Source organism: Stegodyphus dumicola, chromosome 3 (genome assembly GCF_044657685.1).
Source record: "Stegodyphus dumicola isolate Sdum_Otavi_A_Nest chromosome 3, ASM4465768v1".
Lineage (NCBI taxonomy): Eukaryota > Metazoa > Arthropoda > Arachnida > Araneae > Eresidae > Stegodyphus > Stegodyphus dumicola.
The window spans coordinates 144,286,257-144,312,428 of record NC_140770.1 but is presented as its reverse complement, the minus strand read 5'-3'; the positions used below and the strand labels follow the sequence as shown (position 1 = coordinate 144,312,428).

Here is a 26,172-nt window from a genome sequence, read left to right as displayed (position 1 = left end):
AATAACTTGGTGAACTTTTACCGGCAGTTGTTGGGTTTTAGCTTTTGTGATGAGTGAGAAATTTTCCTAAATTTATGTATGGAGACCTCGGGATTGTATAAAAATTTAGATTCTGTACTTTTTTCCAAATTTCATTTTTTTAAATATGAAAATGCAAATGTATAAATATTAATTTCAGTTAATTTTTTTCGTAACTAGAAGTATATATCTGCATGCAACGGATGCGAAGATAAATGCCAATTAAAGAAATTTGTAGACAGGGTATTTGATAGCTTTTCGAATACTTTTTATAACCTATACAGGGTGTCTCGTAAATGCTGCGACAAACTTCTCGAGGAGATAGGACACATTATAAGGATTAAGAATTGCTCAGGAACGCATGCCCGAAGATGTCAGGGGTAAGTGGTAGCATAGGTAGAAGATAGGAAAGAAAGCAAGAGAGTGATTAATTGGAAACATTTATTGGACATAAATACAAATGGTGTACGGCAGCTTGAATGTTACAACACATGCTCGAAGTTTGCACCATGAGACGCCAAACATGCCTGACACCGACGAACCATTGATTGCCGGACATGTTCAAACACACCGGGAGTTTCTTTGATTGTAGCAGCTACGCAGGCGAGACTTGCCACGAGATCTATTTCAGACACATCAGGATCGTGATACACGACACTTTTGGTGGCTGTGTAGCACAAAAAGTCGCACAAATTTTGATTTGAACAGACGGGCAAACAAACTGTGGTGTGATTGATGTCTGTCGGGGAAGCGTTGTCGATAAATGCGCGCAGCGGTTCGTCCATTACCCTCAGCTATTCCATATACTAAGTGCATGTCTACAAGCTTTCCATTGGTATAGCGTTCCGTGCTCTTCGTATAGTTCCCATCGCTCGAATGAGGCAATCCTCACTTTCCACTAGCACTCTATTGTAGAGCACCCCCTGGGGGCGTACAGTGATGTTTCTAGTCATGGCTTCCTATGCAAGTCTTAATCCTTATGATATGCCCTACCTCCCCAGAAGTTTTTCGCAATATTTACAGGACACCCTGTATATATGCCAAACATTGTAAAACGATTTAAAAATTAATTTAGATGAATGTACAGAGCACGTTCATATAAATTAATTTAATGAACATATAAATGTTTATATAAATTAAATTTTAACAGTATGACTATACTATATGATTACATTACTTAAATCAGCCAAAAAATTAAAATAAGTTAAAAAATTTAGTTTTACTTGATTTACGAAGAAGAAGTTATCGGGATAATGCTTAAGTTCCGGATAGTTGGTGTTCGGGTACTTGGATTTCCAAACACGTCTTAATTTGAATTCTATTACATTTAATTAAAAAAAAATTCTACTTTTTATAATTTCTACGGAATTTTCCCAAAGTTTTAGTTAGCTATGTGCTCAGATAATATGTTTAAGCTTGTGAAAATTCGTCTTTCCTTTGCGACTGATTTCAAGAAAGAATAATTCTGGATGTATCATTGAGTCTTTTCATTTGAAATCAATGCCAAGTACCGACAATTACTGCGTCCATCAACCTGCGATACGGTTGAAATTTAAAAAACATTAAAACATTTTGGGGGTATTTATTCCTATTGATGTATGTAACATTAGTAAAAATTAGTCACGCCGAGGACTACCCCCGCCTTTTTGTTCTATTCATTTGAGACTATAATCTTTCCCTGGTAGCATTATATTTGGATCTTCAAAAATAAACCACAAAGAATCTTTTGTATATTTTCTCCTCATCCGTGTTAAGCTTGAGCTCATGTCAGGCATATAATTATCCTTTTAAATGGTAAAATGGCTTTAAATAAAGAGCCAACTTACCTTACACGGATAAGTAGGTACGAGCTTTGAAATCAGGAATGCAAAACTGAAATGCTTACCTAGACTTTACGTTCAACTGGCTTCCTTTAACTAGTGATACAAGATGTATAAAAAATTCTCCGTAAAAGAGGACAGAATTCTTAAAATTGTTTTACAAGTTGACTTTTTGATTTATGTGTGAATGCCATTATTAACACTTACATGAAATTTTAATACATAGACTGGAAACATGAAAGTACGTTGTAGCCAATCGACGATGGATAAGATCTTTTATTCATCTTCGAAACGACTTGATCTAATGTTTTCATCATAAAATTTCCTTATTCGTCTACTAAAAGTGAATTCTTTAAATCATATATATATATATATATATATATTGTGTGTATTAACAAGCAAATGAAATAAAATAAATCTGATAATCTGTAATATACCGACTGAAAAATGTTTTGCTCTAATTTTGTATACTCTATCAACTACTTCCGAAAAAAGTGAATTCTTTAAATCATATATATATATATATATATATATATATATATATATATATATATATATATATATATATATATTGTGTGTATTAACAAGCAAATGAAATAAAATAAATCTGATAATCTGTAATATACCGATTGAAAAATGTTTTGCTCTAATTTTGTATACTCTATCAACTACTTCCGAAGCGGAATCGAATGGCGATGATGAAATTTGCATTAATGTGTAAGTTGCAATCCTTTGCTTCCATCTTTCTTTCCCCCCTTTTTTTTAATTTATTAAAATGGCAATATATTTTTTAAATATCTTCGTGTTTTCGATCGTGTACAGTGTCGATCATTGTTTAAATCTCAAAGGGAGAATGTGCTTTTTACAAATGTGCAGATTTATTATTTTTCTTTTTAAATCATTTTTTCCCCTTTCTAGTGCAATAAATTTTACAAAATTTGCCTTTCATTTTCGGTTGAAATTAAATACCAAAATGCACTAAACGTCCCCCCCCTTTTTTTTTTTTTTTTTTCTGGCCAAAAGTACTAAGGAGTTTATTTTAGTAGTTAAACTATGGTACAATGTAAAGTTATTTATTTTCAAAGCCTATCTGCACGAGGTGATTTCTTAGTGAAATTTTCTTCACTGAGCCCTCTTGCTTTGTCATTTACTCATACCTTTCCTCTACGCATAAACATATTCTACATCAAATAAGAAAAATATTTTAATAAAACAAGGAAAAAATTAATCACTTGATCGAATGTTTTCGCAATAAAATTTAACGCCGTAAAATAAAATAAAATTAATGCTTTCATCATTACTTATTTTATGAAATTTTCATTTTGATAGTTTTCTCTATTTAATCACGATTTCAAACACATGAGTTTATTAGGTATTTCTCTCGCCTTCTTAAGGTGTCTTCATATTGTAATGGTCTGCATGCTGGGCGCGTATTTTAGAGGTCTTTGGTTCGATTCCCGTGCGAAGGCTTTGCTCATTTTGCAAGTCTCCTGGTTTCAAAAAATACCTAATATCTCTACAAGTTTATTTGGCTTAAGGTTAGTCGCAAAACTGAACTGAAAGGTCAGTTCATATAATATTGAGGTTCTAGATACATAATTTATTTTTTCCTTATATTTCTAGCTTTTAATGTTTTTTTCCAAATTTAACTTCACAAGTTCTGACATCTCAATTACGTAAATAATAATATGTTACAAGGAATGTATTTCTAAGCTAGAAATTTTCATTAAAGTCCTTACCAAGCTATTCTTTTAACTTCTATCTTCAATCGAGAGCGGATTTTACCCTCGTGTGTCTTGCGTATATCTATTGCAGAGACATGAAACTTTTATCTAATATTATAAATTCCTAGTTCTCAAAAGCTAGTTAAGAAATGTTCATTAAATTATGCAAAAAACGAGGCTTTAAAGCCAAGTATATATGTCTCGTCTACCTCGATTCAAGAATCTTTTTCAGTTAGAAGATTTAGCGTAAGACATGACAAAATATTTCTCCATATTTTAGGAAATATGCATTTTTAAAAAGGATTAAAAATTCGATTTTTTGAAGGAGAGTTTTATCGATCGGTTAAAAACAAATTTAAACACATTACGTAATACATCGTTACCAAAGTTATCATTGTTAATGAACTGAACATAAAGTTATATTTCATTTTTTTAAAATCCAATAAATTTTCTATTTTAATATATTCTCCATACCCCCCCCAAAAAAAAGACCCCATTTCCTATAATAAATAAATAAATGCAAAATCGTTTAACTTCCATGTGAAAGCACAATAAATTTTAACAATATACAAGAAACTCATTGTCTTTATTCAAAAATAAAGATTCGATTTGAAATATTATTGATGTTTTTTAAGAAAAAATATATCAGGAGATTAGCTTGGTGAGACAGCTGCCGTGATTCTACAACACTGTTTCTTATTTTGATCCCTTATAGTTTTCCTCTTTAGGGACTGAGGTTCGTCTTGAGATGATATTACGGTTCTTGTCTCTGGCTTCAAGTGGCGAGAAAATTGCCCACATGGGTTAGCCGTGCGTAGAGATCTGTGTCTTTAGAAAGGAAGATCCTGTACTTGAGGGGTTGGGTACTGTCTCCAGCACACACATTTTGGCCTCTACTCCAGTTAAATGTGAGGCACTTTGTCGTCCTCGTGGGTCTCAATCGGTTGGTCTCTCGACCTTAGTGTCGGCGGCTTGAGGATAAACTTTCGGGAAAGCAGACTGAAGCTTCAGTTTGCATACAGACCCGATTAGACCTGGTGAAGCGATCTGAGTTCCCTCGTTGGGTTCCGTGATGAGCGGGTCCAAATTTTTTTCTTCTCACAATATTGCTGCGCAAATCGCTATCATACATTATGAAATTTTCATTCTTCAAGTAACTTTCTTCAGCTGTCAGCAGTCAAGTAAAAGACCTCGAACTGCTGAAAAGGTTATAGAAAACACTAAAGTTATTCCTCGAGTTCTGGTTATGACAGGATTTGCTGAACTGCATAAAATGTCACCTATCTTCGTTCAAAAATACATAAAAGCCTTTGCTGAGAAGCCCAAATTAATTAAACACTTACGGTCTCAGGACCTATTAATAGAAAATACTAACATCTTCCATCTACTAATCTAACATCTTCTTTTGATGTTAAGTTGCTATTGTGGTGTCTGCACACAACGCTCTGAATTTCAGTCTAGGCGTGATATCACAAGTCGATCTATCGACATGTTCAACGAAGAATTCATTGCCGAGCTTGCTGAACAGAATGTTTGCGGTACGCGTCATATAAAGATATAAAAGATCGGTCAACTAACTGACACTTAAAATGTCATTCTGACACCCCATAATTTCCAAGTCACATTAAATCTGGCTACCTGTATTGCCCCGTGTGACCGTACGTGACCAATCCTATGCATTGTTTTCAATATCAGCGATTTGGGTGTATTCACGGGAACCTTACATGTACTCGCTGCTCTGTTGTGGGCCATGAGAGTGAAAATTGCATTGATGAGTTTCTTTGTGTTAATTGTAAAGGAATACAACCATCTTTTTCTCGCTGCCATCCGAAATGGTAACCCGAAAAGGAAATTGAAAATATAACTGCCACCAAAGTCATAGCATATGCAGAAGTTCAAAAATTGACAGAAAGCATTCAAATGTCTTCAAATCTGAGTTTTGCGGATGCAACAAAATCTGTTCGCTCAATAGCCATTCAGACATCACTTGATATTCGAATAAAAATTAAAACAGAAATACCACAAAAATGCCAGATAGCAACATTTCTATCAATAGCAAAGAAAGAAAAGTTCATCCAAATCCTAACGTAGATAATATTAAAGAACAAACAAAGTCATCTTCTAACAATATAAATTCAAAACCTGTAAATTCTGGTCGTACCTCATTAGAGAGTATGTTTTCAGATACATCTAATTTTGAAATGTAATTAGAAGAAGGATTACCTAAAACGAAAACATATCCTACTATGCCAAACAAAGAAACAGCATAGGCAAAATAAACATTGGCTATTTGTGATGGCTATTTTAATTTTTTGGAACAGTCACAGATTTGATCAAAGTCTAGTGACCATCAAAAGCGAATAGATATTTATTAACCTGCCTTTTGGAGTGCAGGAGATATTCCTGAAACAAGGTAGCACTGATATGCTGCTGAGATATTCAACTGTCAGGGAATACAGTTTGCCAGGTGAGCGCGTCAATGGAAGTTTGCTATCCTCACCTCCCATATCTACCCCTCAACTATCTTTCCTTTGAAGACAAGTCTCCACGCTATTGCAGTCCAGATTAATATCTGAATGCTTGTCACTGTCTGTACCATCTACTTGCCGCCTAATGAAGTGATAGGTAAAAAGAAATTAGATGATTTAGTAGAACAGTTGCCTGCTCCTTTCATTTGGACTGGGAATATCAGTGGCTATAATCCTCTGTGGGGTAATAGTTATATAAATTTTCGCGACAAACAAATAGAAGAGCTGATTAGAGATCACTTTATGTTTTTAACAGTGAAAACAAACATATTTCCTCCAGCTCACGAGGACATTTCACATTATTGATCTGGCCATGTGCTCACCATCATTTCTCCCTTTTTGCTCACTTAATGCTAGGAAAGACCTTTTCTAATGAATGATCACTTTTCTATTTTCGCGAACTTAAAGGAAGCTAAAGCATTGTCACTTGCCAAATCATCACGATTTATTTATGAGTAAACAGACTAAGAAATGTTTTCGCATTTGGCTATGCTTACGACTGTTATGATAAAAATGTGGAAATTGATGAAGGCCATGATGCGATTGATGATAGCAGTCGATGAAGGCAATCGATGATGCTGTTAAGAATATCACTGATATTCTTGTTCAGGTAGTTAATAGCTCTGTTCTATTGTCATCAAATAAGCTCCTCATATTTTCCAAACCATGGTGGAACCGTAACTGTCAAGAAGCTCATGACCAGCAAAGAATCCGAGGTACCCCACGTTTAGCATTGTACGCAATCAAGGCAATCAGGGATTGGGGCGGCAAAGACAGAGGGATGCTTAGATCAATAATATATCATTCATTACATCTCCCACTTCAATAAAGTGTGTTTGGGAAAGCGTTGAAAAGTCTCAGGTATTTATAAGGACCACGGACTTGCCATTTTGGAAAAGGATGGAGAGAAGGCGTTGCTAATATCATGGGGAAACATTTAGTGCTGTATCAAATAATAATAATTATCCATCAACAATCCTCTCAAATAAGCTTCGTTGTGAGAATACATCCATAATTATTAACTCTACCAGTACAGAAGCATACAGAATTGATTTCACGTTGTTGGAAATAAAGAAAAGCTTAATCTGTAACGTCTATAATCAGCTCTGGTCCTGAGGGCATCAGCTAACTCATGCTGAAGCCTTTGTCCAGTAAATAATTGAAATCCCTTCCTAATCTGTATAGGAGTTTGGTGGGAGTTAATTTCCCTAACGCCTGGAGAAATGCTGTAGAGTAGTAAACGTTAAACCCGTGTAGCTAAACCTGCAACAATCTCAAGGAATCCGTCAAAGTCTCATCCTGTTTCTCTCACTAGTTGCCTATAGAAGCATCTGGAGAAAATGGTAAGTGATCGCCTTGTCCAGAAATTGGAATAAAATGGTTACCTATCTCTTAGACAAAATGGTTTCCAAAAAAGACTGATCGACAACTCATAATGTGCTCCCGCTTAAGAACATAGTGTGTAATGCCTTTCTCAAGAAGAATCGTTTAGTGTCAATGTTTTTCAACATCGGAAAAACATATGACAAGATTTGGAGACATGGAATTCTCCAAGATCTTTATCATTGTAGCCTAAGGGGAAACTTAATTTTCCTCCAAAGTTCCATGAATTACAAGCCTTCAAGGCCCAATTTCAAGGATTAAGTAAAAATGGTCTCTTTACTATCTAATTCCTTTTGCCAAAAAGAGGTAGTACCATAAGGCTGTGTGCTGAGTGGGATATTTTTTAGTATTAAAATAAATGCAGTTTTTAAGGAACTTCTTCCGACCGTATTTGGTATTTCATATGTCGAAGGTGCAGACGCTAAGGTGCAGGTCTGCTAAGGTGCAGACGCGTGGTGCATCAAAAGACAAGTGCAGATTGTCATTAACAGCACAGTTAAGTGGTCGGCTAAAAATGGATTCAAGCTCTCTAATCTGATGACAATTTGTTCCCACATATTATGTAAAAGAAATCGTTATCCGGATACAGAAATCTTAGAAGCCTCAGCAGTTTGAATAGGGGCAGAAGCAAAATCTCTAGGTGTAATAGTTGATAACAAAAGACTCACTATTCTTTCCCATGCTTCCTACCTAAAGTGTTTGAAAATATTAACCATTTTTAAGGGCACATGGAACATAAAATGGTTCAAATTTTCGAATTATAGACTTAAAAAATAATGCAAGCTCAGATGATTCCATAAATATAATTTATAAAGGTTTGGAATATATAAGGGCCTAAAATACGTTATTTAAAAATGTAAACAAACAGTGCCACGCTTCCCTCTCGTAAGGGACATAAGTTTTTCTTGTTTTTCAGCGTTTTTGCTCGCTGAAAAGAGCAAATCCTCTTTTTACTTTACCCTATGGTTTATTCCCCCTTTTTTTAGAGTAGCCAAACTATAAACTTTTTCGATACATTTCTCTATTTTTCTGAAAATTTTACGCAAATGCACACATGGTAGAACTCAGAATCCAAATGAGAGTTTATGGGAGCGCTTACCTAGAACTGTTTTTGTCTTAATAACTACTTTAATAATAGGTGTTTTAGATGTTGTAATTTGTTTTAACGATGGGGCTTACAACCGCGCAAATGGTCTAAATATCTGGGAATTGAACCCGGCCATAATAATGAAATAAAAATTGATGATGCTCGAGTTTGAGAAGTATCCTCAAGTTTCCAAAATCAAATGGTTTTCTTTGGCTCTTGATGAATCAGACAGATGTTACTGATTCTGTCCAATTGCTGGTGTTTATTCGAAGGGTTAATGCTGAACTTGAGGTGATTGAAGCATTAGTTTCTATGAATAGTCCTGCCTGGAACAAGCGCAGGTGAAGATACCTTCAAGGAAGTCGAGAAAACACTAACACAATACAATTGGGAGTGAAATCAGTTAAAATGTGTCCCAACTGATGGAGGAAAAAGTATGTGTAGAACGGAGAAAGGATTAATTGGACGAATTGTTAAAGCTTGCGAAGATACTAAATTTTTTTAATCTCTGGTAATTCATTATAATATTCACCAGTAAGCTCTTTGTGGGAAGCAGCCCAGTCTGTCATGTATCACCGAGCCAGTTGTATTAGCAGTAAACTTCATTCGCTGTCATTCATAAACGCTATTCGTGAATTTAACCACTACCAGTTTCATAAATTTTTATTAGAGATTGAAACTAAATATCCTGACATGCCTTTTCATATACTAGCTGTTTGAGTCTCAGCATCTGGAAAGTTTTTTTTAGATTTTTCGAACTGAAATGAGTCACATGTTTTTTTTTTTTTTTTTTTTTTTTTTTTTTTTTTTTTTTTTTTTTTAAATAAGGAAGATTGACCACAATCTTTACTATCAAACTGCTAATGGCTATGGTAGTTTGCATTTGCTACAGATCTCATGGGAGATAAATGCACTCAGTTAAAATGATATGCACGAGTATGGACCTCCGTGTTTGGGATACTTACCGATGCGAAAAGACATTTTCAAAACTGAGTGTATGTAAAATCACAATTCAGATTATTATTAACGGATGACCATTTGCAAACAACTTGAACGACAGGAAGTACTAATTTCAAACTTTAGTATGATGAAATATTATCTCAGGGTAAACAATTACATTCTTCTGTATGTAAATCTTTATTCTAATTCTTATCTATTATATAATTATTTAATTATTTTATTCTTTACGTCAATCTTTTATTCTAATTATGTAAATCTTTTACTCTTTTAGTAAAATGTTTATAAATATTATATAAAAGTAATAAAAAAGACTTAAAGAAATAAACTCTTTTCTTGCAATCTGGTCCTTTTCAAAAAAGTTTATCTATCACTGATCTAGATAATTAGCTACTAGTTATATTTTCCCAAACATAACTAGTTAAATATTTGTATTTAATGTAGTATAACTAGTACCTAACTAATTATTTAGATAAACTAACTGTTTGTATTTAATATAATATAACTATATCTATTAATATAGTATAACTTGTATTTAATTAGAATTGGGAAAATATAACTAGTTTTAGATACTAGTTATACACATATTTTCAAACTGCATAACAACAGGATTTGAAGATAAATATTTGTTATGTTTCTAAATAATATGTTAATAATATAATGTTTGTAAATAATATGTTAATAATAGAATTTGTAATGTTATTTACTTTGTTTTTGTTTGTAAATTTTTCCTTTGACTTATACACTTTTTAATCAGTATTTTATTTCTTTTGTATCCTGGTTTTGTGTATGAATTTTTTTGTGTTTCGATTTTATTCTAATTTACCATCTTTTATTACCGATATAAAATTTTATGTTAAATGTCTACTTATTCTTTACGTAAATCTTTTATTCTAATTATGTGTGTACTAACACGTGTAACCATGTTAATACACACTAGTAACATTCTACTAGTGTGTACTATCATGATATTTATGTGTTTGCCTTTCATCGTTTTAAACTGTTGCGCAGCATAGATCTGGTGCAGTATAACCTCTTTGATTTTGTGCTGAAAAACGATCCAATGAATCAACTAACGAAATGTTTGATATTAAAAATAGCGTATTTTATTGATTATAACAATACTAGAAAAATTTATAATTATCAAATTAAGTATATTATAAATTAAATGTACTTTAAATCATATCAATTATATAAACTGAAGTAAAAATTTAAATGATTAAGAAGTACGTTTATTGCTGTTAAATAGTTTAATTTGTAACGAAATTATAGCTTGAAAGATGAAGATCTTACGACCTGTCGAACAGCAACATTTGCTAATTTGTGTGGATGTTTAATGGCATGCCGGTACTACATTTCGTAAAATAAGTTAGCCTTAAAAATTTATTATGTATAAATTAATAGTATTATAAAAATAAATAAAAGCAAAATTAAAAGGGGAAAATTAATAATTTAATAAATATACTATCCAGGATGCAACCAGCTGCGAATTTGGAGAGGTGCTCCTTTGTTGAAATGGAATTTCTGTAAATGTGATTATTTTTGATATTTTGAATAACCTGAATTCCTAATTAAACTGGTAAACTTTTAATTTAACTGATTCAACTTGAAATCGTTTAGTGTACTTCATTATAACTCTTTCAAATTTTTATTTTAATGCATTTTAATGCAGAATTAGCTTTTTTTTTGCCCAAAGGAGTGTTAGCCCTGAAGGGCTATTAGTCTCGAAACTGCATTTTCGGTTGAATCACTTAAATGCGATGCATCACTTTTCAAATTTTTGCCACCAAATATTATCACCTGTATTATATTTAAAGATACTAAATAATGAAGAATCTGTATGAATGTACACATATTTTTGGCACTGAGGAAAAACCAATTGTACCAAAAGTCATTAAATTTTGAGTACCAGAGTTCTCCATCCGAACATGTGAATACAGGTTACATTACTCACATAAAATTATTTTATAACTTTATTAATAAGATAATTTTTGTTTCTCTAAAAAATAAGGAAGATAAATCTTTAATTCTGACTATTAAAGTCAATTCGCAATTAATTCTGATGTTCTTAAATTTCTCAAATTTTTTAACTTATTATTTTAGCATACATTATATTATTTTAACGTATATAGAACTTCATAGTTTTCTTCAATACCAAACCTTCAAACTTTAATTAGGTTTCCAAATTTGAGTTTTGGAGATTATTTCTTCATATTAAGAAAGATGAATAAAAATTTCTTTATTGGTTATAAATTACTCTTTTTTTTTTTTTTTAATTCTTAGAACTTAATTTTTATCGTAAAACTGACTTGCTGTAAAAATATGAATTTAATTTTTGATATATTTTTAAGTTTCGTTAGTTAGTTTTGTAACGTGTGACACAAGTACTTTATAACAACTGGCATCTACTCTGTATTAATAATTTGAAATTAGAGTGTTTTCTTCCTGACGTTATATTAGAGTATCCACGGACAGTCTATTTTAAATTTTCTCAGGAACATTAAAAATCAAGTACACTATTACAAATAACAATTAAGATTAAGCAATGTTTTCCAGCAATATTTCACTTTCGTAAGTTTCCAAAGATACAAGTAATATGCAAAAAAAATTAAGTAAATTTCTTAGGTAAACAAAGAAAATTTTATTTTAGATACTTTTTATTAACATTATTAACATTTTTTCGTTTCTAATTTATGAAGCTGATGATGGTCTATAATTTCTCATTCTATTCATTTCTTGTAATGCTTCATTATTGCAAGGAACCTTTCCAGTGAGTTTCGAGCAGTCCAGTTCTTCAATTAATAAATATTCCATCTAATGATTTCACACGACTCAAGGCGACATATGCTTGACCTGCTGCGAAGAGTTTTCGTCCTAGATATATTACTATCGAATTTTCGCTACATTATAGGGACATTACGTCCAACTCTATAAAACTACAATTCTTTAATTCCATACACTTTAAAAATCTTTAGAACTCTGTCTTACTGTTGCCACTTATTTTTGTTAAATATTACAATTCCATTTATCACAGTCATATACCATTATTTATAAGTTGTTGTAAAATTAATTTTTACCGCACGTGAGAATTCCTAATAAACGGTCATTATTTATATTTCAATAAAATTATTTAGTCATTATTTAGTCTTATAATATATTCAATAAAAACAGCGTATCTCTAGTTCCGATAAACCAGGAATAAATAAGTAGGAATTGACTTGTGATGCGAAGTATGTGAAAAAACTGTATTAACATCAAGTGTCATCCACTACACGTTTAAAAAAATGCATTGGAACTTGAGTGGATGAATAAAAAGTATTTTACTAACGATTGAAAATTTATGAACAAGATATAGGGAGAGTTTGAGCTAATAATAGGAATTAATAAATTACTTATCATTCACTACGTTAGCAGCATCAGATGCAACTTAATCTGTATATCAGAAACTGATCTGTATCACTTAGATGCAGGTTTCATATCTAAATTAATCACTTTCATTAAAAAGAATGCTACCAGATAAACTTTGAATTCTTTACACATGGTGACACAAACTGTGTTAATGATTGATCATTGCAGTGAGATGATTCTCTGGAAAGGCGATGGATTGTGAATTGAAACTTGATATTCTGTAGTGGAAATGATTCATATAGCAATAGAAGATTTATAGCATTGTGAGATCAAGTTTCGGAGCATGAAAAATGTTAACTGTGTTAATCTTTTATATTTTAGCTATGTTTAGTTTTTTAACACCCTCATTTTTCAAAGAAATCTTCCAGAATTTTTTTAGGGTATAAAAGGAATTGTTTGAAAAGAAATATCTATGTTATTTTTTGGCTGTATGCTAATCTCCTTATTATATATTAGTTTTAAATTTTTACTTTGAAATCTTGCCTAAAATGAAACGGCGAACCCTAGGTGTGCCCAGACCGGGCTCAGCGATAATCTAGGACAACTGAGAGTCTGTATTCTTTGTTTCTCCGCATCTCATCGGTCAGTTCATTGACAACAATGCTAGTTTCAACACTCTTTTCGAAGCTCTATTCAATCAGTGTGCAATCTTCGGGCACACCCACAGAATTAAAACGATAAGTGCTGTCGTCACAAAATTTTACTTGCGTACTCCTCTAGGCCCAATTAGACTGCCTACTTTTTTTTTTTTTTACCAAAACTCCGACTTTAAAAGGTAGCGTGCCAGAAAGGGTTAAAGACACAGCCTCAACTGCCTGACATAAATTCAGTTGAAATTTCATGGCACAAATTGGACCTAGAAGTCAGGAAACATAAAATTTTGTGTAAAGATGAACTCCTGCAAGAATGGCGCTCGTATACTCCTGCAAGAATGGCACAAAATTCCCCCAACAGGAATTTTTCAACAACCAAGACCTCTATGAGAAATAGATTACAAACTGGTTATAGATGCAAAAGGTATGAATACAAAGTATTAAATTTTGTTCCCACATGGCGCTGTATAACCTTGCCAATACTTTTTGACATATTGATTTACGTTTTTGTCGTATATTTTGTGTAAAAGGCATATGAAAACAAAAGTTCCATTAGATTTGTGTGTTTATTACCCCTGTGTTCGTTATCTCCGCACCTAAAATTGTCAAGCATTTCCTTTATTAGCTAATGTGATCAATTATAGGCAATTGCCAACATTTTTTTACCCACTGTATATCTTCTGAAATTTTATCTATTATGTATATCTTCTGATATCCACTGTATATCTTTTGTGATCAATTATAGGCAATTGTCAATACTTTTTTACCCACTGTATATCTTCTGAAATTTTATTGCAATGGAAAATGTATAGATAATTTTTTTTTTTTTCAGTATTGTAGTTGATATCTGGAGAAAGAAATTACTGTTTGTAAAGGTAATATTTTTTTTATTATCCGGTGATCAAATGAATGGAATAAGTTACATTTATTAAATTTAACTCTTTTCCCATATAAATTTTAGTCCACCTATTCATCGGACAGCTGTTATTTTTTTGGCTATATGCTAATCTCCTTATTCTATATTAGTTTAAATTTTTACTTTGAAATCGTGCCTAAATCAAAAGGGTCACCTTGCCCTAGGTGTGCCCAGACCGGGCTCACCGATAATCTAGGACAACTCAGAGTCTGTATTCTTTGTTTCTCCGCATCTCATCGGTCAGTTCATTGACAACAATGCTCGCTTCAGCACTCTTTTCGAAGCTCTATTCAATCAGTGTGCTACTTTGTTCATACCCACAGAAATAAACGATAAGTGCTATCTTCACAAAATTTTACTTACTCCTCTAGGCCTAATTAGACTGCCTATCTTTTTTTTTTTTTTTTTTTTTTAATCAAAACTCCGACTTTAAAAGGTAGCGTGCCGGAAAGGGATAAATAAATGCCACTTAAAAGCTTAGAATTCATCAAAAAAATATATATGAATTTCTTGTAAATATTACTTAATTTTGAAAGGAAGCTACAACAAATAATTTCATCGTCTCGGCTACCTTTTGAGAGTACCGTGAACATAAATTGAAACAAGTCTAACAGAAATAGCATATTGAACAGAAATGCTACTTTATAGTAGAAATGGGTTATTTATATTGTAGGGTTCCAACCTTTTATCTAACAACTAAGTATGTAGGAACCTCGTGAACAAGTAAGCGAATAATTACTTAAGTTCGGGAACAGATAAGTAAAACTCAAGAAGTAAACTCAAGAAAAGAATTAAACAGATGGCTTCTTCAGAGCATAGTCTCCACTTGAGCTTGAAGTTAAAGTAATAAGAAGTAAAACTTAACTTATGCTTAACTAAAAGATATAGCCGAAGCTATCAAGATTCTAAGTAGTTGACCCCTAAATATCAAGTAAGCTAGCGAAGCTATCAAGAGCCTGAGATACGGCCGAGCGTAGTAATAGCTTAGAGAGTGTAGCCAAAAGGCGGAAGCGAGCTAGTCAAAATATCTGGCTCTCTAACGAAGTCAGTGGAACTTCGACTTAAATATCGCTCTTTCATTAACCGCGATTCTAAAAACGCATTCTGGTAGGAATTTGTAAGCTGAAATTAGGAGGGACGGGAAAGTAGCTTTAATACAATATTAATAACCTTGCAATATTAGAAGTGGAACTGGGTGCTATTTATATGCAAACAGAAATATTAAGCCAGCTAAATGAGCTAAATTACTTTTAAGAATTTTTGAAGGAAAAAATTTATTTATAAAATTGCATATTTTAATTAAACGTACTTCTTTGAAAGATTTTTCAAATCAAAATTGCAAAGAATACACTTTGGCATTCAAGATTAGGATTTATTTTTAAACAAGATCAAATCCATAAGAACTCTACTTCTTCATTATAAAATATTTTTATTTAGAATATGTTGAAATGGCGAAAATACAGGATATCGGCAGAAAAAGTGATGATTACTAAACCATGTTTGGTAAACGATGGACAAATGCATAAACATCCTTAAGAAATCGGGTATTCAAGGTTAATTAGAGTATATAGATAATTTGAGAACAGGGAAAGTTACGAAGTCTTAGGAAACTGGGAAATGTTCATGCACATGCATATTTCTCGTTTCTTTGCTTTTCTTTGGATATCATTCGCAGCTCAAGTGAATTGAATTTCTCTTTCTCTGAAGTCAGAACTACTGGTTTGAGATATATACATCTCAATAAGATTATTTTTATTTCCCTGAAACTAAACACTTTTATTTATACAAGGCATAATCATTAAACAGATTGTAAAGTATCTGTTTTACTAAAAATAAGTATTCGAAAGTAGCTCCCAAAAATACTTACTTAGTATTTCAAAACACTGGAAAATACAAAAATGTTTAATTTAATTATTCTTTGTTTTGAAGCTGTGGCAACGGTTTGTAAAGCACTTTAGAATGGAATCCAAAGTTTTAAAACTTTTATTTTGGAAAGCAGGCTGCTATTTTTACATATTTCAAGTTGTGAATTTTAAGATTCCAATAACACAATCAATACATCATTATTATTGTGGTCTAATTTTAAGATTTGTATTCTGCGAACTGTTTTGATATTGGTTTTAAGATATTCTGAAATGAACTTAGTGTATTAGTTGCCTACTTTAGCTATTATTTCTAGCGTCAGCAGTGGTATCAGTATCTTGGCAGAATTTCATCTTTGTGCTTAATCGGTTTTTTTAGAGAATCGGGGGCTTACCAGTAAAACATAAAATGTAAACCAGTAGAATGGTACGAAAGCATTTGTGAGAGACAAAGAAGAATGGCAGAGTATAAACAGGGAAAAGAAAGTAAATATTTCCAAACAGGCAAAAGAGAATAATCGTAAGATGTCATCCTATTAATGAATTCTTCTTGGCTGATGAATTCTTGGCTAATGAATTCAAAGGTAATTAAATCGTCTGTATCATCTTCATAGGGAAAATTACGAAAGTAGTCCATTTAACTCCCATGTTTTCCATCAGTCGTCAATTTCAAGACAAAAACTACCAACGTTTTAAGTATCAGTCAATTACATGGGGTAGCTTAGTAAAGGGGATGAATGTCGCAAATACCCGAAATCAAATAATGTCCATAACTGGATACGTAAAAAGAGACACGCTTATCTTTAAACATTTATAAACGCACTTTAAAAAAAATAATTAAATTACCTGCATTACCTTTAAGTTAAATTACCTATTAATTATATTTTGCAGATACGAGAGATGAATTTCAGGAGAAGTGAACACAAATTGTCTCTTTTAAAGAGCTATTTAAAGACAAATTTACATTTTTTTGGGGGGGGAGAGTAGACCAGGGTTATCTGCCAGTGGGAATAGGAGCTTTTGTGGCGGGCTATCTAAGGCCCGTATTTGCGTTCTACAAGAAGGAAAACTGGTACTTCTTTATTATGGCGGTCCCCGACATTGAATCGCCAATCAACGGAGATATCTTCCCAAAATTTGTGCTTGTTCTTATACCTCGCCACGTTTAGTTGTATATTTAACACCTGGCTGCATTTTTGCTCTCGCTGCGTGTTCTTTTACTATTCATTTTTGATGAGGTTTTCGAATTCGCATTGTTTAGTTAAAAAATTTCACTGCTTTTTTTTTTTTTTTTTTTTTTTTGCCTGAATATGACGTTAACATTTTTAATTAACCAAGTAAGGAAGCGGATGTATTGTCATTTTTTCAAGAAAGAGGTCTTTTAGCTGAAAACGAATATGCGAAAATGACCACAACATGAAACTTTATGTTAACGACGAAATCATTTGGAGGAGCAGTGTTAAAAATTGCAAAACGAAGAAGGACCTAAATGTTGGAAATTAGTTCAGCGGTTCCAGAACATCGTACGTCACTGCTATTAAGTTCATATCTTCTTGGGCAAAGGAGTTGACGTCAATGAAATTTTGTAACAAACAGCTTAATATGTTTGAAAGTGCTGCAGTTGATTGGAACAATTGCATGCGATAAAAGAATAAGGATAAGGATAAGGATAAAGATTCTTAAAAATATTCTTAGGAAATGACACGTGCGTATTATTGTCATTATTATATACTATGCTGGTTTATTTTTACGTTTTCGCTTCAAAGCTTGATGAAATTATAACTAAGATCATGACGCAAATCAAAATTCCTAAGTATGGTTGGGGGCCGCTAGAAGTACGGAAAAACTCGTGAAGGAGTCCTTTCAACCTCTGACAATGGAAACGACCAGAGTTTCAAAGCTTTAGCCATAACATTAGGCGTACCTAACAAAGCCAATGTTGCGAAACTTATTTTTATTTCAGAAAATACTTGTTTTTGTAAAAAATACTTATTGCAATATAAAATTGTTAAAATGAGTTAGTAAAACTGAGTTGATTATACCAGTCGAGGAATACTTGAGGAATACAGTTGAGAATAAACTTCGTCATTGAGCAACACTTCAGAATACTGAGATCTCTAAGAATTATTAGTTGAAAGGGGTTTGTCCCTGAGGGACTATTGTTTTCGTTTTGCAATTTTGCGTCGAATCACTCTGAATGTCCGTTTCGTTTTTCAAATCGTTGCCACACAATATTAGAATCCTGCATTATATTTGAAAAAAAAAATTAAATAATGAAAAAATCTGCATAAATATATGTATATTGCTCCCATTGTGATAAAACAACGGTACATAGAGCCATCGAATTTTGAATGACGTAATCCTACTGAGAATATGGGCATGTGGAAGCCCAAATTTAGAATCTGGAATTTGTTTTATGATCGATTGCATATTTTGTAAAACTTTAAAGAATTTTTGATTAACAAACTCAGGAGATTTCAAAGCGAGCCATGACAACGTTGTACAGGAAAAAAAATTTTGCCTTCAGAGCGCGAGACTGTGTATCGGAAATTCTAAAGATAGGCTCAATTTAAAATTATTTTGCGATATTGCTCTTGAACTGATTTTTATGATTTAAGTGCAAAGAACATGATATTTAATAAATAAGGCAACACACAAAATGTTAAAAAAAACTCCCCTTTAGGCGTAGTTTAAAATCTAAAAACCTTTCAGATTTTCTTTTTTTATTATTTTAATTTCTTATTTTTATTTATTTATTTTTATTACCGACTTAAATTTTTATGATGTTACTCGTAGATTAGGAAAAGGACGTTCTCGTTTTTTATAGACAGATTCTCCGGAAGCATTCAAACTATTGTTAATCTGCTTTAAATCTCTAATTCAGTTTTACAGAGGGTTGTTAAAGATATTTTATACGTCGAAGATTTACAAAAAGTAGCAAAGCTAATGAGGGCGGGAGGGCAGTACATTTTTGAAGGCAGCATTTTTCACGTGAGACATTATATTTTTGGAGTTATTCGTGTGAACTGTTCAAAGCAGATAAAGAATCATGAAATTTCGAATAGCTATAAGGAATTAAATTGAGAAGAAATAGAGCGTAAGAAATTAACTCATGAACAGCTATATAATATTTTTTGTATCTTTCATTCGTTGAAAATTTTTAGTGAAAAATTTCAACAGACCATTATTATATTAACTACATTATGGTCAAGGGGACATTAACAAGAAAGAATTCCTTGTTAAAAGAGAAATATTTCAAAGTTTTATTTTCGCTTGTTGGCAGAAGAAATGAATACTTGGAAGAGCGTTCCTTTTGTAATTTATTAATTCTACATTCTATTCAAGAAGAAAGCTCCAAATATTGTAAAATTATTGCAAACTTTCTTTGCAGTTACTGTAAGTATTGCTAGTTGTGAGAATTTTATTAATAAAAATAATTTAAGTAATATTTAAGAATTACAAATGTATGTTTTGCATTCCAGAAACCTTTCTGTACCGTCTGCGTACGAGCAATTGGAGCAATCAAATAGACCCGGCAATGCAGTCGATAATTTTGTGTAGGTTGGGGTATTAAGAAAATAATAACATAATTTTAAAATATTAAAATTTTACTTCAAAATTGAACATATATTTTAAATTTATTTTCCTGTATGCCAATTTAACCTTTTTTAGTCTGCATGTGTATAGAAAGGGGGGGGGCAAAATAAGGGACTGCTCCAGGCGGCAAACTCAGACGTCACCCCTGACCGCAGAAGCTCTGCCTACGCCACTGTTTACCTCTGAAAACAAAACCATTGATCTGAATCTTTGTTAATCAATGCGCGTCTGCAATCCTTTCTGAAAATGCACATTGTCAAATTATTTTGCATTTTGTTAGCAATACAGTCAATTGTACAAACAAAGCGAATGGCTAAAACGATTTTAAAGATCGTAGTCCCTTGCCACTCTGAAAATACATCCTGAAAGTTTGCTTGAATTAATCTGGTTTCTGCGGTCACATCCCAACTGGAAGAGTAGACTTGTAGTCACGATAAAACGTGAGTCAAATTTTGTTTCTTCAACTGCTATTCCAGCGCTATTACGATCCTTGGCTTCGAAGTATGAACAAAAAGTGGGCAGCAATTCATTTAGCACACAGAGAATAGATTCAGATGCTTTCTTTTTTTCCATTTTCTCCTCCTGCCCAATTGTTATCCGCTACGAGCCGCGTCTGTGACTTTTGCATGACTCATCCCATCCACCAATCGTCTCGCTCTGCTACTGGCTCCTTGTTCCACAGAAACCATTCTCTATTGGCCAGTCGCTCTCTCCCGAAGATACGCCTCGCCTCTGGATACCATGCTGCGGTGAAGCGATAGGCGGAACGAGCAACTGAAAAGCCACGCCTTTTGTGTGACGTCACAAATGGTGTCCGCCCCGTTCAATCTTCAGAGCTGGCACTGCACACTTCCAAACAGGCCGTGTACGGCGCAGACGCAGGGACAAGCGAAGTGTGTGTTGTGAGTAACCGTTCGTTGTTTGTTATTCGAAAAGTGATCTCTGCTAGCCTGGGAAGTGTTTGTTGAATTTATACAAGCAAGATCTCTTACAAGTGCGGGATTTTTTTTTTTTTTTTCCATCGGGCAAGCCTCAGTATTTGGATAGCCGTTGCCAGCTTGTGAAGCACTTAACTACGACCGTGTTGTTTTTTTGCAACGATGTTTGCGACCGCATACGGCGGGTTTCTGTAGCCGAGCGCGCAGACGACGGGCCCCTCGTCCGGAGTTAGATCGCTGGCCTTGGCCGGCACAGATCGTGTTGCCGATAAATTTGATTATTAAGTGCCAGTCACCGAGAAATGGTACGTACCGTTTTGCATTTTACTTTGTGATTGTTTAGATAACATACTCTCTTTGACATGCTTGTAAACTTCTTTATATAAACTTTAGAATGACTTTGCAGGCTACTCATTTTTGTTGACATAGCTTCTTTCTTTTTAAAGGAAGTGTCAGACAGAAAGTTAATTTTTTTTTTTTTTTTACAAGCATATACCTTAGATCAAACACTTAAAACCAAGAATTTTATTTAAGCAAAGGAAGAAAATTATTACTATCATTATTGTTATTAAAAGAAGACTCATTTTAACAGTTTTATTTCAGCAAAAGATAAATTTTTGTAGTAAACATTAATTTTGAGGTTTTTCTTTTTTGAAACATTTTCCATTTCGCTGGTGTTTTGAAGATTATGCTAATATGTGATTTCAAACGATAGCACTTCTTCAGTTCGAGTAAATAAATAAATTTTAGAGCAGTGCAGGACTATGAAATATAAAAACTTCATTTCAGCTCATAAATAAGTTACTAACGTAAATAACACGAACTCGATAGGAAGATATTTTCCTAAAAATAAAATTACACGTGTGATCCTGCATCTACTTTTAAAAATGTATATATTAACTGAATACACCTAGAATACGATTTGAAGAATTGAATGATATGAGAGATTTTAGTATGTATATATTTGTTGATAGTTTATTTCACAACAGTTGGCCAAAGATGAATTCAAATATTTAAACGTAAATAATTAAGCTAATGGTAGATATGGCTTCATTTATTAATTACTGAGATTTTGAAACATGTCATTTGCACTTTGAAAAAAGTCCCACATTGGAAGAAAATATCTAATCAGTTTAATTAAAGTTTATATTTATAGCTAATATATAAACATTAAATTGATTAGTAGAACCGTTTAATCAAAATTGCAGTTCCCCTCCTTCTATAATTTGTATTGCTTAAAATCTAAGGACTTAGTTAACAGTTTGGTAACTGTAGAAACATCTACATTCACTGCTTTTGTTTAGAAAGAATAAGGTAGACGTCAGTAGAGAAGGAGTTGGAAAGAACTGTTTTCTCGATAAAACTGAGGGAAAATAAAAATACACCCAGTATGAGAATTATGTTGTTGTTGTTATAATGGAATAATATTTGCCAGAGCCTCAAAGAGGTTATACTTCTACTTGCATCCCAGTTTTGTGAGAGATCACCTCGGGGGGGGGGGGGGTGTCCGAGGGTTTCCTACCCTTTTCCTCTACCACCAAACCACATGAGAGGACTTTCGGCTCGCCATGTATTTAGAGTGCCCACATGCCGCAAAGACAATATTCATTTACAAACAGCCATGCCACCTCCTGTATTCGAACCCATAGTAGGCTCCGCTTACCACTATACCGTCTGGGAGGCGTATGGGAATTATTCTATTATCACGTTAATTAAATGAATTTTAAAAACATATTAGTAATCTTTAAAATATAAGGTAAGCGATACCTTTCATATAATTTTAGAGCGGAAAAGTACTATCACTTTTATTGCACAAACATTTTGAAAAACAAAATTAACAATCTAAAGTTTCTGTTATGCATCTTTCCCGAATTTCGAATAAATCGAATTTAGTAAATTATTAATAATAAATGGAAGATTTCTGCGTCATATTCTGTATTCTTGTAAAATAATTAATACAGAAGAGTAGATTTTTATTGCTTACAAAACATTTAAATTATAAGTGACACTAGTCTCTAGAAAAAATATAAATATTTTTTTTTTCTCTCACCTGATGCATTACACGAACACGAAATTTATTGTAAATTTTGAAGCGAATTACAGGTTCCTAATCCTAACCATAAAATGTATGTTACAGAACCTAAATTTAGTTTGCCTTTAGCTGAATAAAAGAGAAACTAAAGGTCATAGTACATTTTGTCCTGTGCTGTGTTTTAAAATGAAATCCGAAACACTTTAGCCGTATGTAAATGGGTGGTAAGAATACACTCTTTTCTTAACTGGTTAATAGAGTTAATGGCGAATCGCCACCCCTTGCAGGCGCTGGAGGTTTCAGGCTCCAAGTTCCTCACTTTCACTTTCCAAGAATCGCTTGAGCATTGCTACAGTAACCGGTCCCCATTCTGTGCGTGGAAGTGTTTTGATTTAAAAGGTAGTCATTTGTTTGGGAAGAGACATACTTTCTAAAACAGAGATATTAATGTTTGTTAAATTTTTGTAGTTTAATTATTACCTATTATTTTTCAAAATTTTGAAATCGATGTTACTAATCGTTTTTATTCTAAATCGAAGATTTGAAAAATTAGAAATTTTTCCTTTCAAAAACGTTATGGGCAGTTTTTAATGTATTTAGTGAAAGAGAATTTTTTATTATGATTAAGGTCACTGAAATGTTGGGTACTGGGGACACTCATACTGCATAAATTTCAATTGGGGAGTTTAAATATCGCTGCGTAAGACAGACCGTTATTAAACAATTATAAAAAAGTTATAACTCATGTTTCTAAAATTAAACTGCATTTTGTGTTTTAAAATTTGTTATGCATTATCCTAAATTAGAATTTAAACACGTAAAAAAGATCAAAATAGTTTAAACACTGAAGCGTTCTTGTGGCATTTATAATGTTTAAAAATACAACCTTTATCAGTTATTCCAAAATTCATTTCAAACAAATCCATCTAAACATTCCTTTCCCTTTACTTCATATAGATAAAATTTTTACAGTTTCCTTGTAAGTTTGCTTTGTTTAATTCCATACTGTTGTATCCTTTTATGGACAGCAGAAGAGGCAGGAGTGTTTAATTTCCGATTCTTCTTTATTTATATTTACGTATTCGTTAACAAAACAGTAACTACGCGAAAGAAAGAGAGGTCCTCAGGCTCTGTGTTAATTTTATATGCCAAGATTTAATAGTAGATATGTAAGTCCAACTATTCTAGTATACGCTCTTGTAACTTGTTAAATAAACTTTTAAAGTTATTTTCGAGTTATATGTATATCTCTACCATATACCAGTTCATAATTTCTCTGAAAATTTTGAATTATCATATTATACTCATAGACACTTTTGTTTTATCAGTAGTTATTAAATTTTAAACAATTTCTGACAACTGCTATCTTATAAAGAAAATTATTCTTCTGTAAACCATTTAACGTACATTCATACTGGCTTTTGATTAAAAACTACTCAATATTTTTAATTAAATGTGGCATACTGCCTTATACTTTGTATATGAATTTCCAGTTTCTTTTGTCGTTAGTATAAATGTAACTATCATTTACTCTAAACTAGATTATAAACTGAGAATAAAGGAATATGTTCAAGTTTTCTCGGAGAAAGGGTCTTTTTAAAGGCTTATTTACTCGTTTCAAACTGCCAGAAACTTTATTTAGCTGCTTATTATTTTAGTTAAAATTTCAATTAGAAAAAAGTGAAATCTAATCTTCATTAATATATGTTTCACAATTACTTCTATGTGCCTTACCTCATAAATAACTGCTCTGCTGAATAATATTTTGAAGATCTAATGAAGTAATTATTACATTGTTTCATTGCTTCTTTTCGAAATAATCTATCTTGCTTAATTTAAATTCTTTTGCGTGTGTTTTTATAAAAATTGACACTATTTTTGTTTGTTTTGTTTTTCTTTTATACAAACTGGTTTGAAAAACTTATTACAGAAGCAATATCCAAGCTGTGTTGTTCTCAAAAAAGATCGAAATGAAAGCATATTTTTTTTCGATCTTACTACTTCCTGGACTCAAAATAATGATACTATTACTACTAATAATAATAATACTGAAAAAGACCCTTTTAAAGGCCAGAAAATAACAACAGGATAAATGCTTATTTGCTTGATATCAGAAACTTTATATATCTGTCTGTATAAATCTATCTATCTGTGTATATCTATCTATCTGTCTGTATAAATCTATCTATCTGTCTGCATAAATCTATATATCTATCTGTTTGTATAAATCTATATATCTATCTGTGTATATCTATCTATTTATCTATATACATATCAGTTTCTTTAACATGATTAAGATTAAAGTGCAAAAGGCTTACCTTAACTTTTTAATCCTGAAGTATAAAAAAACAAACAACAAAAAACTAGAGAACTTGGGTTTTAATGACTAAAGCAAAGCTGAAATAGGATACCTAACAGTACGTATAGTCAAGCAGTATACATTTATGTATTGACTTCTGATTACTGAATATAGTGATCAGTCGATTGATTTCCCAATTCTTTTTATGCTATAGATGCAAGAAAATTTTGATTCATTTGAAAGAATTTATGGATGCAGTTGTTATCAGTTCAAAAACTCCCCTGGGAGATTTTGGGTTATTAAGGAAGGCATTTCTGACTATCTCATTAATTAATTTATTTATTTTGTAGTTCGTAAAAAATAGTCTATTAGTTGTTATATTCCATTTAAAAAATTCAAATCCTTATGCACATGTTTTAATATTTCTACAGAAATGTGTCACTTCATTTTAATACAATACTTGGGAAATACTTCATTTTTAATTTTATTGGATTGGTAAGAAAGTAATTTCATTTTACGAAAAAATGTAGCGTTATGTTTGTTTTGTTATTCTTCTGTAATTTTTTTTTTTTTTTTAATTTGGCAGTTGACACTTTTAGGTTGCTATTGAAAAAACCATTTTCGACACTTTTTTATTTTTGTAAAGGCAAGAAAGCGGCTGCGATTCACAACGAAATCTGGAAGGTTTATATTGTTGATTCTTTAATAGAACTCATATGTCAGACTTGGTTTAAAAGATTTCCTTCTGGAGATTTTTCACTTGATGACCATAATTGAATCAGATCTTCATATATCTAACTGTGCGAGAGATTGCAAATATTTAAACGTATCGCACACAACAACTGAAAATCACATAAGATGTTTTGGACTCTTAAAGAAGCTCGCTATTTTGGTTACGCAAGAATTGAAAGAAATTCATTTAACACAAATCAATATTTGCGATACGCATTTCAAACGCAATTTAATCGACCTCTTTTTGAAACGAATTATCACTGGTGATGAAAAATGGA

At 32.3% G+C, this 26,172-nt stretch overlaps 1 protein-coding gene across 10 annotated transcripts in view; it reads left to right on the top strand.

The window, feature by feature from the left end:
• The window catches only part of LOC118183479 (GATA-binding factor 2-like), a 550,695-nt gene that overhangs the window by 350,044 nt on the left and 174,479 nt on the right, over positions 1 to 26,172 (top strand). For 6 of the 10 annotated variants that reach the window (XM_085813406.1, XM_085813403.1, XM_085813408.1 and 3 more), the window contains one exon: positions 14,351 to 14,393. The exons of 1 other annotated variant lie outside the window; for it this stretch is intronic. The gene's annotated coding sequence lies outside the window, so the exon portion shown is untranslated. Of the gene's footprint in view, positions 1 to 14,350; positions 14,394 to 20,742; positions 21,137 to 26,172 lie in introns of those variants that run through there. 3 more of the 10 variants (XM_035353038.2, XM_035353036.2, XM_035353039.2) reach the window with 2 other exon arrangements.